We start from the raw sequence: 12,170 nt of genomic DNA, 5'->3' as shown, positions 1-12,170 counted from the left end.
CATGCCAGGTCCTTTAGGGCACAAGGCTCCAAGATTCCAAAGTGCAGCTCCTTCCATGAAGAAAAAATTCAAGTGTGTCCTATGTCTGAGGCCACCCAGGATATTCATTTTCCTAACAGAAAACTCCAGATTCACAGATACTGTCCCTTCCTTACCAAAGTCGTTGAAGTTTCCCTGTGTGGGGTCCAGAAAAGAGGAAAGGGTGTAACAAAGGCAATTTGGCCAAAGCCATCTTTGCGCAGGTGACGTGGGTGGCTGAGGAGGAAGTGTGCTTCTCTCCCTTCCACTAGTACCTCTCACCTTATTTCCTGAGATTCAGCAAGATCATCAACTGCTCTGAAATCAAGACCATTGTTCCTTGATTGCAATGATAATAGCTCTCACCAAAACATGGTCCAAGTTTCAAAGCTCTTATTCTTTGTCCCTGCCATTCTCTCTTGAAATGTTAATTCAGCATCCCTGGAAGGGACATATTTTGTAGTATTAGCAGCAAGCTACAAGCTGAATATCAGAATAAGAGTTTCAAGAGGAAGTTGTGGAGGGAAAGGTGAGAGATAATTTTGGATTTCTTTTGTCATTCAATAAATACTAAAATACTGGGTGTTGGGGATGCCCACACGTTCATCCTAGCGCTTAGCCTCTCCTTTGTATCAGTTAGCTACAGCTGTGTAAGAAACCATCTTGAAATTTAGTAGCTTAACACAACAACTTTTTCTTTTTCTCTCACGTGTATTTGGGTCGTCTAGACAGTTCTGCTAATCTGGGCCAGGCTTGGCTGACCTTGGCTGGTTTCACTCGTGAACCTGCCATCATCCTCTGGCAGGTTAACTAGAGGCTGGCTGGTTTCGAATTACTTCAGCTGGGATGACTCAGTTCTTCTTTACCTCTCCCCCACATCCCTCCAGCAAGCTAGCCCAGGCATGTTCTCATGGTAAAGGTGGAGAAGAAGAGAGAGTAGAGAAATACTCTGAGCCTCTTAAGGCTTAGCCTTGGAATTTGTGCACTCCTGCTGTATTCTACCGGCTAAAGCAAGTTGTAAATTTCAGTTCAGGGGATGGGAAAAGAGACTCCATCTCTCTTTTTTTTAATTTTTAAAAAATATTTATTTATTTATTTTGGCCCTACTGGGTCTTAATTGCGGCATGCAGGTTCTTCGCTGCAGCACGCGGGATCTTTAGTTGCGGCATGCATTTGGGATCTAGTTCCCCCATCAGGGATCGGACCTGGGCTCCCTGCATTGGGATCGTGAAGTCCTGCCCACTGGACCACAAGGGGAGTCCCAAGAGACTCCATGTCTTGATGGGAGGAGCTGCGAAAGCACACCGCAAAGCGCCCGGATAAAGGGAGGGGTGGAGAAGGGCAGCCTCAAGGCAGGGAAGAGTGGTCCTTCTTATTTCTGCTTCTCCCATGAGCCAATGAAAGTCTGATTCCTATTGTCCACAGTTGCCTCATCTGCCCCACAGTCCTGTTATCTGACTTTAACCTTCACTTCTTCCTGTGAGTCCCTTAGGTCTCTTTTGGGGCAGCTCTATCCCATTCCTTACTCTCCAAGCCCCCAACCCCACCTCCACCCATCATTGGAGGCTGATGAATCCCCCTCCTACTTCAGGATAAGGTCGATTCCAGCTTCCCTGCCTTTTGTTTATTTCTTCCATCTCCTGTGGGAGGTGTTTGTTCTTCAATGCTCATGAGGGAGGGGTTCAAACTGGACTCCTCCCACTTTCTCAGATTTCCCCCCCCCACAGCCCCAAGTTAGTCACCCTTCTACCTCCCTGTGGGTCAGTCCTCTTGTTTCCATCCCCACGTTTCCATCCCGGTCCAGGCCCCACCATTATCTCTTGCCCTAGACTAACATCACTGTTGCGGCCTCTCCCGTTGCGGAGCACAGGCTCCGGATGCGCAGGCTCAGCGGCCATGGCTCAAGGGCCCAGCCTCTCTGCGGCACGTGGGATCTTCCCGGACCTGGGCACGAACCCGTGTCCCCTGCATCAGCAGGCGGACTCACAACCACTGCGCCACCAGGGAAGCCCCGTGTCTCGTTTTTAATCCTGGTTCTGCTGTTGATCTGCTGGGTGACCTCAGGGACCTGACTTTGCCTCTCTGTGCTTCAGTTTCCTCCTGCTGGAGACTGAATGTTTATTTCACCCCCAGCCCTCAAACTCTATATGTTGAAACCTAATCCCCAATGTGATGGTATTTGTAGATGGGGCCTTTAGGAGGTGATTAGGTCATGAGGGTGGCATTCTCATGTATGAGATTAGTTCCCTTAGAAAAGAGACCCCAGAGAGCTCTCTCACCATTTCTACCATGCGAGGACGTGCAAGAAGATGGCTGTCTGTGAACCAGGAAGCACCTTGATCTTGGACTTCCCAGCCTCTAGGACAGTAAGAAATAAATTTCTGTTGTTTACAAGCCACACAGTCTATGGTATTGTGTTCCAGCAGCCTGAAGAGACTAAAATACCTCTTCTATAAGACACCTCACTTCTACAGATTAGTGATGATAATAGTATCTGCTTATAAGGTTGTTTGCTGTAAGGATCCGAAAAGCAACCTCATCTGAAGATCTGAAGCACTTGGGACTCTTCTGGTCCTGGAAATTGACAGGGATAAATGGCAATGATAGGATGGGGGTGGGGGATTAATTCCATCCGATGTACTAGGTCTGTGCTCAGTATGTCACTGGTCCTCCCAGTGAGCCTAGGGGTCAGTTCCATTTTCCCGATGAGACAACTGAGGCGCAGAGAGACTCAAGGTCACGGTTGCCCAAGGTCACGGTTACTGAATAACTGGGCCACGATTTGAACTGAGATCCATCTGATTCCTAAGTTTCTCTTTCTGACTGTGAGCACTGGCTTCTCCCTTGTCTCCCCGCTTCCCCTCTGACCCCCCAGTCTCTGCTCCCCAGTCCGCCAAACGGAGGCAAAGAAGGGGTCAAGCTAATCAAGTCTCCCCCTTCCTAAGATTTTTCAGCAACATGACTCAGTCCAATGCATGATCCAAGATTGGATCCTATACTGGCGAAAACATGGCTATAAAGGACATTACTGAAGGGAAGCGAGAGATATGAATTTGTGGATTAAACAACAGTATTACTGTATCAGTGTTACACTTCCTGATTTTGATAACTGTCCTGGGGTTTTTGAAGAGAATGTCTTTGTTCTGTAGCTCCATGCTGAAGTATTTATAGGGATCAAGGGACAGGATGTCTGCCGCTGCCTCTCAAATGTTCCGAAAAGAGTGAGATAAAACACATGTGGTTAAGTATTATTGACTGATGAACCTAGGAGGATGGGGTTCTTTTTACTCTTCTTGTTTGAGAAGAGTAAACTGTCAAAGAGTTCTGTAGTTTGATCTTATTTCAGGTGAAAAACAAATCAGCAAAAACACACTCTTCATTCTGCTCCTCAGTAGGTACCCAGGAGAAAGGAAAATCTATGTCCGCACAGACACTTGTACCCGAAGGTTCAAAGCAGCATTATTCACAGCAACCAAAAGGCAGAAACAACCCAAATGTCTATCAACTGATGACTGGATAAACCAAATGTGGTGTATCCCAACAGTAGAAATATTGTTTTATTGAAGTATAGTTGATTTACAATGTTGTGTCAGTTCCAGGTGCACAGCAAAGTGATTCAGTTTTATATATATCCTTTTCCATCATAGGTTATTACAAGATATTGAATATAGTTCCCTGTGCTATACAGTAGGACCTTGTTGTTTATCTATTTTATGTTTAAAAATTTTTTATTGCCGCATAGTTGATTTACAATGTTATGTTACTTTCTGCTGTACAGCAAAGTGAACCAGTTATATATATACATATACCACTCTTTTTAAGATTCTTTTCCCATATAGGTCATTACAGAGTATTGAGTAGAGTTCCCTGCGCTATACAGTAGGCCTTTATTAGTTATCTATTTTATATATAGTAGTGTGTATATATCAATGCCAATCTCCCGTTTTATACCTCCCCCCTTGTAACCATAAGATTGTTTTCTACATCTGCGACCCTATTTGTGTTTTGTGAATAAGTTCACTTGTACCATTTTTTAAGATTCCACATATAAGCAATATCATACGATATTTGTCCTTCTCTGTCTGACTTACTTCACTCAGTATGACAATCTCTAGGTCCATCCATGTTGCTGCAAATGGCATTATTTCATTCTTTTTTATGGCTGAGTAATATTCCATTGTATATATGTACCACATCTTCTTTATTCATTCCTCTGTTAATGGACATTTAGGTTGCTTCCATGTCCTGGCTATTGTAAACAGCACTGCTATGAACATTGGGGTGTATGTATCTTTTCGAATTACAGTTTTCTCTGGATATATGCCCAGGAGTGGGATTGCTGGATCATATGGTAGCTCTATTTTTAGTTTTTTATGGAACTGCCATACTGTTCTCCATAGTGCTTGTACCAATTTACATTTCCACCAAGAGTGTAGAAGGATTCCCTTTTCTCCACACCCTCTCCAGCACTTATTATTTGTAGACTTTTTAATGTCGGCCATTCTGACCAGTGTGAAGTGATACCTCATCGTAGTTGTTCTTTTTTTTTTTTTTTTTTTTTGGCTGCACCATGTGGCATGTGGGATCTTAGTTCCCCAACCAGGGGTCGAACCGACGCCCCCTGCATTGGAAGTGTGGAGTCTTAACCACTGGATTGCCAGGAAAGTCCCCTACCTCACTGTAGTTTTGATTTGTATTTCACTAATAATGAGCAATGTTGAGCATCATTTCATGTGTCTATTGGCCATATGTATGTCTTCTTTGGAGAAATGTCTATTTAGGCCTTCTGTCCATTTTTTGATTGGGTTGTTTGTTTTTTTGTTATCAAGTTGTATGAGCTATTTGTATATTTTGGAAATTAAGCCCTTGTCAGTTGCATCATTTACAATTATTTTCTCCCAATCCATAGGTTGTCTTTTTGTTTTGCTTATGGTTTCCTTTGCTGTGCAAAAGCTCATAAGTTTGATTAGGTTCCATTTGTTTATTTTTGCTTTTATCTCTATTGCCTTGGGAGACCCAACAGGGGAATATTATTCAGCCATAAAAAGGAATGAAGTTCTGATTCATGCTACAGCATGGGTGAACTTTGAAAACATTGTGCTGGGAATTCCCTGGCAGTCCAAAAGTTAGGACTCTGCGCTTTCACTGCCAAGGGCCTGGGATCAATCCCTGGTTGGGGAACTAAGATCCCACAAGCCGTGAGGGGTGGTCAAAAAGAAAACATCATGCTAAGTGAAAGAAGCCAGACACAGAGGCCATATATTGTAGGATTCCATTTATATGAAACGTCTGGAATAGACAAATCCATAGAGATAGAAAGCAGATTCGTGGTTGCCTAGGGTTGGTGGGGAGGGGGACATAGGAAGGACTGCTAATGGTACCGGATTTCTTCTTGGGGTGATGAAAATGTTCTGGAACTAGATAGTGGTGATGGTTGCACAGCCTTGTGAATATACAATAAACCATGGAATGGTCCACTTTACATGAATAAGTTTTATGGTATGTGAATTGCATAGCAGTTAAAAGTAATAACGACAGTGACAACAAACCCTTCAATGACTGTGTATGGCTTTGGGGATCAAACCCCAAATCCCCGGTGTAAGGTCACCCAGTCCCTAAGCCTCTCTCAGCCAAGCTCTCAAGACTCCAGCAGCCCAACCTGCCTTCTTTCCCTGCCGCTGCCACCTCTGGGGCTTTGCACCTGCCCTTCCCCTCCAACCTTGTCTGACTAACTCTATTTATCTTGCAAGTCTTAGCTTACAACTGACTTCCTTCACGATGTTTTCCCTTAATCCCCAGAGTCTAACTCACCAGGTTCCCAACGTAGCATTTGGGATGATTTCCAGGTGACTTTTTTTTTTTTTTTTTTTTTGCTGTACATGGGCCTCTCACTGTTGTGGCCTCTCCCGTTGCGGAGCACAGGCTCCGGACGTGCAGGCTCAGCGGCCATGGCTCATGGGCCCAGCCACTCCATGGCATGTGGGATCTTCCCAGACCGGGGCACGAACCCATGTCCCCTGCATCGGCAGGCGGACTCTCAACCACTGTGCCACCAGGGAAGCCCTCCAGGTGACATTTTAATTGTTATGCATTTATTTTAAAGCACGTTGGGGAAAAAAGGAACTGGCCCTTCACACCTGTGACTTCATGACTATTGTTCCCTGGGATCAGCCTAAGGTAGCCCCAGGGGAACCCATCAAAGGAAGAAAAAAAGTTGGTTGTAGGAACAAATTTTATTTTATTTTATTGAAGTATAGTTGATTTACAATGTTGTGTTGATTTCTACTGTACAGCAAAGTGATTTGGTGATACATATATATTTTTTCATATTCTTTTCCATTATGGTTTATCACAGGATACTGAATATAGTTCCCTGTGCTATACAGGAGGACCTTGTTATTTATGAGAGAACACATTTTCAAGGTACAGACAATAGAGGCAGTACTCGGCAAAAGTTGTGAAATAGACCTTTAGGAATAATAGAAGTGGGGAAACCCCGGGGGGCTGAGTTAACTCCACCTGACCTTCCATAGCAGCCGTCAGGCTAATATCTGTCACACCGCGAAATGATTTGTTTTATGTCTGTCTCCCGCACTGGGGTGTGAGTCCCATGAAGACAGGGCTGGGCCTGGCTCTTCCCCGCTGTTTCCCTAGCACTGCCCGCGCAGGGTGGGGCATGGAGCAGGTGCTCAGACAGGGTGTGCTGAAAAAACTGAGGCCAAGCTGTTCCGGACTGTGGACTACCCCCAAGGGCACTAGGGAGCCTTAGGAGGGTTTCAATCAGGGGAGTGTCAAGGTTGATCTGTGCTTTACAAATTCTAGGCCCCCTTTCTACTTTGCACCCGGAAAATCCACATTCCTCCCCGTCTGACCTTTCCTATCAGACTCCTCTTTACCCTTCTCCTCCTCCAGGAAGCCTTCCTGAACTGCAGGCTGGGTCAGGTGCCTGCTCTGGGCTTCCACAATCCCCCACCTTCCCCCCTCACAGCCCTGTCTACCCTGGGGGTGGGTCTGTATCCTCCAGAGACTTGTGAGATCTCCACAAGTTCTGCCCTAGGCTCTCAGGAACCACTCCAGAGCAGGTGCATTGACTGGACCCCTCTCCACTGCCATGTCCCCAGATCTCCCTCCATTATTTTCCTCCACCAGTCCCTCCCTAGCTGTATTTGGATCCTCTCCTCGTATACACTGCCCTGTGTATTATTTTTAAAATCGTGTGCTTAACACCACTGCTTTCTCACCATTTAAAATTTAAAAACAATTTTTGTGTCCTGAAATTGACTGTTGTCACCATTTAAAATGTACAATTCAGTGGCATTAAGCACATTCACAGTGTTGTACCACCATCACCACTATCTAATTCTCGAAATTTCCCATCACCCCCAAAGGAAACCCTATGCCCATGTAGCAGTTACTAGCCACTCCCCCCTCCCCCCAGGCCCTGGACACCTCTGCTTTCTGTCTCTATGGATTTGCCTCTTCTGGACAGTTCATATAATGGACTCACCCAATATGTGGCCTTTTGGATCTAGTTTCTTACACTTAGCATCATGTTTTCGAGGTTCCATGTCATAGCATGGATCCGTTCCTTTTTGTGGCTGAATAATATTCCATTGTGTGGATAGACCACATTTTGTTGATTCATTCATCTGCTGTGGACATCTGGGTTGTTTCCACCTTCTGGCTATTGTGAATAATGCTGCTGGGAACATTCATGTACAAGTTATTGTTTGAACACCTGTTTTCAACTATTCTGGGTATACACATAGGTGTGGCCATGTAGTAATGCCAGGTGCAACTTATGGAGGAAACAGCAAACTGTTGTCCATATTGGTGGCCCCTTTACCCACCAGCAGTGTGTGAGAATTCTGATTTCCCCACATCCTTCCTAACACTTGGTATTGTCCCTTTTTTGGATTATGGCCATTCTAGCAAGGGCGAAGTGGCCTCTCATGGTTTTGACTTGCATTTCCTGAATAACTAATAACCTTGAACATCTTTTTATGTGCTTCTTGGTCATTTTCTCACTACCTTTTGCAAACTGACCTCAGCTCCTACCACCTTGCTAAAGCCATTTTCCCCATATTCACCAGTCCACTGGCTTCCCTTTTAAAAAAATTTTTTTAAATTTATTTTATTGAAGAATAGTTGATTTACAATGTATTAATTTCTGCTGTACAGCAAAGTGATAAAGTGATTCATATATATATATATATATATATATATATATATATATATATATATATATATATATATACTCTTTTCCATACTTGTTTCTGTTATGTCTTATTACACAGTATTGGATATAGTTTCTTTGGCTATACAGTAGGACCTTGTTGTTTATCCACTGGCTTATCTTAATTCCCATTTTTTCCTGTCTCTCAGCAACTCTGGAGGCCTTCCTCTCTCTCCCACCATGACCTACCCATTCTTGGTCTTCCTCTCCTTTTTCTGGAGAGAGATGTGGGACCTTGGGCCAGTTATTTAACTTCTCTGTGCCTCGGTTTTTTCATCTGTGAAATGAGACCGCTAACTATTTCGACTTCTTGGTTGTTGTAACAATTCAATGAGCTTAGAAGTGTGCCTGATGATTACCTAGTAACGATCAGGGAATTATTTAATGGTGAGAGGAGTAGGAGGGCTGAGGGCAGAACATTTCCTCGTGAAAGGTACTTAAAAAAATTAAAAAGCTGGAGGGTGAAAAAATAAAATAAAATTTAAAAGCTTGCCCTGATACAGAATTTTAGGAAACACCATCAGAATTTCTTTTATTAAAAAAAAACCCCACAAGAATATTACTCAGCCATAAAAAAGAATGAAATAATGCCATTTGCAGCAACATGGATGGACCAGGAGATTATCATACTAAGTGAAGTAAGTCAGACAAAGACAAATATCATATGATATCGCTTATATGTGGAATCTAAAAAAAAAAAAGAAATACAAATGAACTTATTTACAAAATAGAAAGAGATTCACGGACATAGAAAACAAACTGATGGTTACCAAAGGAGAAAGGGGAGGGGGGTAGGGATAAATTAGTAGTCTGGGATTAACATATACACACTACTATATATAAAATAGATAACTAATAAGAACCTGCTGTATAAAAAAATAAATAAAATTCAAAGATTCAAAAAAAAATCTGCATTAAGCTTCTTATAGCTTTTAAAACAATGCATCAAAAGACAAAAAAGTTTTTAGGGGCAAGTGTCATATGGTGGTTAAAAGTATGAACTTTGGGGCTTCCCTGGTGGCGCAGTGGTTGAGAGTCTGCCTGCCCGATGCAGGGGACACGGGTTCGTGCCCCGGTCTCGGAAGATCCCACATGCCTCGGAGCGGTTAGGCCCGTGAGCCATGGCAGCTGAGCCTGCGCGTCCGGAGCCTGTGCTCCGCGGCGGGAGAGGCCACAACAGTGAGAGGCCCGCGTACCGCAAAAAAAAAAAAAAAAAAAAAGGATGCACTTTGGAGAAGGGCTGCCTGGGTCCGAATCCCTGTGACGCCTGATGTGGGCAATTCTATAACTCTCTGTGCCTCAGTTTCCACAGGCGTAAAAGGGGAGGCTGTTAGAAGCTGCTAGGGTCTTTCTGGGCATTCACCGAGTTTATCTATGTACGTGGGTCGGCAGCTCCAGCTCTGGTAGGCGTTAACTTAGAACATTTCATAGCCGGTCAAGTTTTCACTCCAGGCCTCGGTGACTTTCCCAGCCATCTAAAAACAATGTTTCACAAACCCTGTAGCGAACTTACACACAGGAAGTCTTAACAAGTAAGATCCATAACAGGTCAAATCTCAGCTGCAGGAAGTCGTTCTCATTCTCTGCTCCAGATCTCCCAGAACAGAGAGGAATAATAAAAGTCAAAACCCGGACAACTCTCCCTTCTGCAGGTCAATTCCGCCAGCGTCGTTGTCCGGAGGAGGCAGGCTTCCCTTCTTAAAGGGGCCTCTCCTAGTTTTGACTTTCTCTTCTCTCTCCTAAGAGGGCCTGGCTGGTTTCTCCTCCTCATCCCCCACTTAGCATCTCTCAGGAAGCGGCCCCTCCCTCTCCGTTGGGATGTTAAATCCTGCAGTGATTACTAATAAAGCCACTCTTCATTGAATCTGGATTTCTGTTGGTCCTGAGTACGTGAAGCCGCTCAATTCCCCAAATACCATTGTGGGTTGTAGGGGGCGCAGGTCGGGGGTCCATGGCCTCTATAGCCAAGTCAAGAATTTTCCTAGGGGCCGTTGCTTCGAGGTACGTGGATGAAAAGGGAGAGTTCTCAGAATTTACTATTTGTTTACAAGTTTCTAACTTTACAAAGGTCCAAATAGATCTACCCTCCACGCACCCCGGTCTCCCTCCCCACAGACGCTGCAGTTACCAGTTTGTTTCTGCTTTCGAAGATATTCTGTGCGTTTAGCAAGCAGCAGCTTAGATTTTCTCACCTCCCCCTTAAATTATTATACACTCTTCTTCCTTCATTGCCCTTCCCCCTTAACTGAATTCATAGCTTATTCCGCGTCGGTTCATGTATTACTTCCTCATTTTACGGTTACTTCATGTCCCCCTGTGGGCCAGACCACAGCTTATTTAATGAGTCCCCTATCCATGGACAGCTAGGTTGTTTTCGGGTTTGTTTATCCTTACCACTTTTTTATGAAAACAGAAACAATGTTCCCTACCCCCTTGGTTAGCATTTATCAAGAAACCTGCGGAAGCCTCAACCTGCCCGCCCCCACTGCCAGCCTCCACTTAGAGTATCCCCATCTCCAGGGTTCCAGTGCTTTGGCGGCGCGTCTTATGTGGGTTGCCTAGCTGAAGCTGTCAGGCGCAGGCCGGGGCCCTCTGGCGCCCCGCCCCGCGGCCGGCCCGCAGTCGGGCCGATTCAAATCCAGCCAATGGCAGCGTGTAAACAAACCCAGGCCCGCCCCACGATGAATAATTCCCCGGGCCGGCGCGAAGCCTATTTAACTAGGCGGGGGATGGGGGCGGGACGGAGACGTGGACCCGCTCCCCGGCCTGGGCCAACGGGCGACTAGGCCCCGCCCCCCGCACTTGCCGCTCTGAGGACCCAAGGTCGGGTTGGGCTTGTAGCTGCCTGATTTGCCGCCGCGCGCGGTCTTGGCGCTCCAGGCGAGCCAGCGTAGCTGCGTGCTGGAGTAGCACTGTCCCGCTGTACGAGCCATATTTAAAGGGCGCGGTCAGAGGGCGCAGGTCGGTCCGGAGGCAGTGCTCTCCTAGTCCTCCTATTTTTCCCCTCCTGGCGGCTAGAATTCGGATCCTGGAGAGGTCTTTGATGAAAACTTTCCCCTGAAGTCGGATTGAACGAGAAGTGGAGGGACCAGCAGGGGTGTTTTGGGCAAGGCTTTTTCTTGTTTTGTTCCTTCTTGTTATTGAAGTGTTACATGCCTCCAGAAAAGTGCACGGATCCTAAGCGTGCTGCTCAACTGAAAACGAAAAACACCCGTGGAAACATCTTGCCAGATCAAGAAACAGAACTTGGGTTGGCCAAGTTTTAGACTTTGCAGTTGCGGGTGCGAGGGAGGAGCCGCGAAGGCCGTTCTTTTGACTTTCAGAGGCACAAACAACTTGTTAAGAAAGAAAGGGAGGGAGGGAGGGAGGGAGGGAGCAAAAGGAAAACCACGCCTCTGTAGAGAACCGGGAATCAGGCCAGCCTCTGGTCAGGCTCCCTCAGGGTAGGAACTGGGCTGTTGGACGGGTAGGAGGTGTAGGAGTCAGAGATAAAGGGTATTAGGATCTGGTTGGGAGAGCTGAGGGTGGGGTGGGGAAGGACTAGAAATTGGAGGGGACTAGAAATTTGAGGGGTTAGAAAATGCGCTGGTACTGGGGGTGGGAGAGGGGAGGTTTCTGGGCTGGAGGGTTGGGAGGACCAGGGGGACTTGGAGCCGGTGGGCTAAAAGTGGAACAAGGCATCACAGCCCCTGGGAGAGGGCAGGTTAATTCTCCAGTGTCCTGGACTTTCCACAGCAAATGGGTTTCCTGCTGTTCCTTTTCAGCTGCACGGTTATAATTAAAACAGTCCATTAAACGTTGAGATGAGGGGTCCAGAAATCCAAGCTCATTCAGCAAATATTTGTGAGGTGTCTGTCTCCTGCCCAGACCTATGTTAGGAGAGAGAAAATATCATGACCTATATGGGATGAAGTTC

The sequence above is a fragment of the Mesoplodon densirostris genome, chromosome 19, assembly GCF_025265405.1.
Source record: "Mesoplodon densirostris isolate mMesDen1 chromosome 19, mMesDen1 primary haplotype, whole genome shotgun sequence".
Taxonomy (NCBI): Eukaryota; Metazoa; Chordata; class Mammalia; order Artiodactyla; family Ziphiidae; genus Mesoplodon; species Mesoplodon densirostris.
This window is presented reverse-complemented; position numbering follows the sequence as displayed.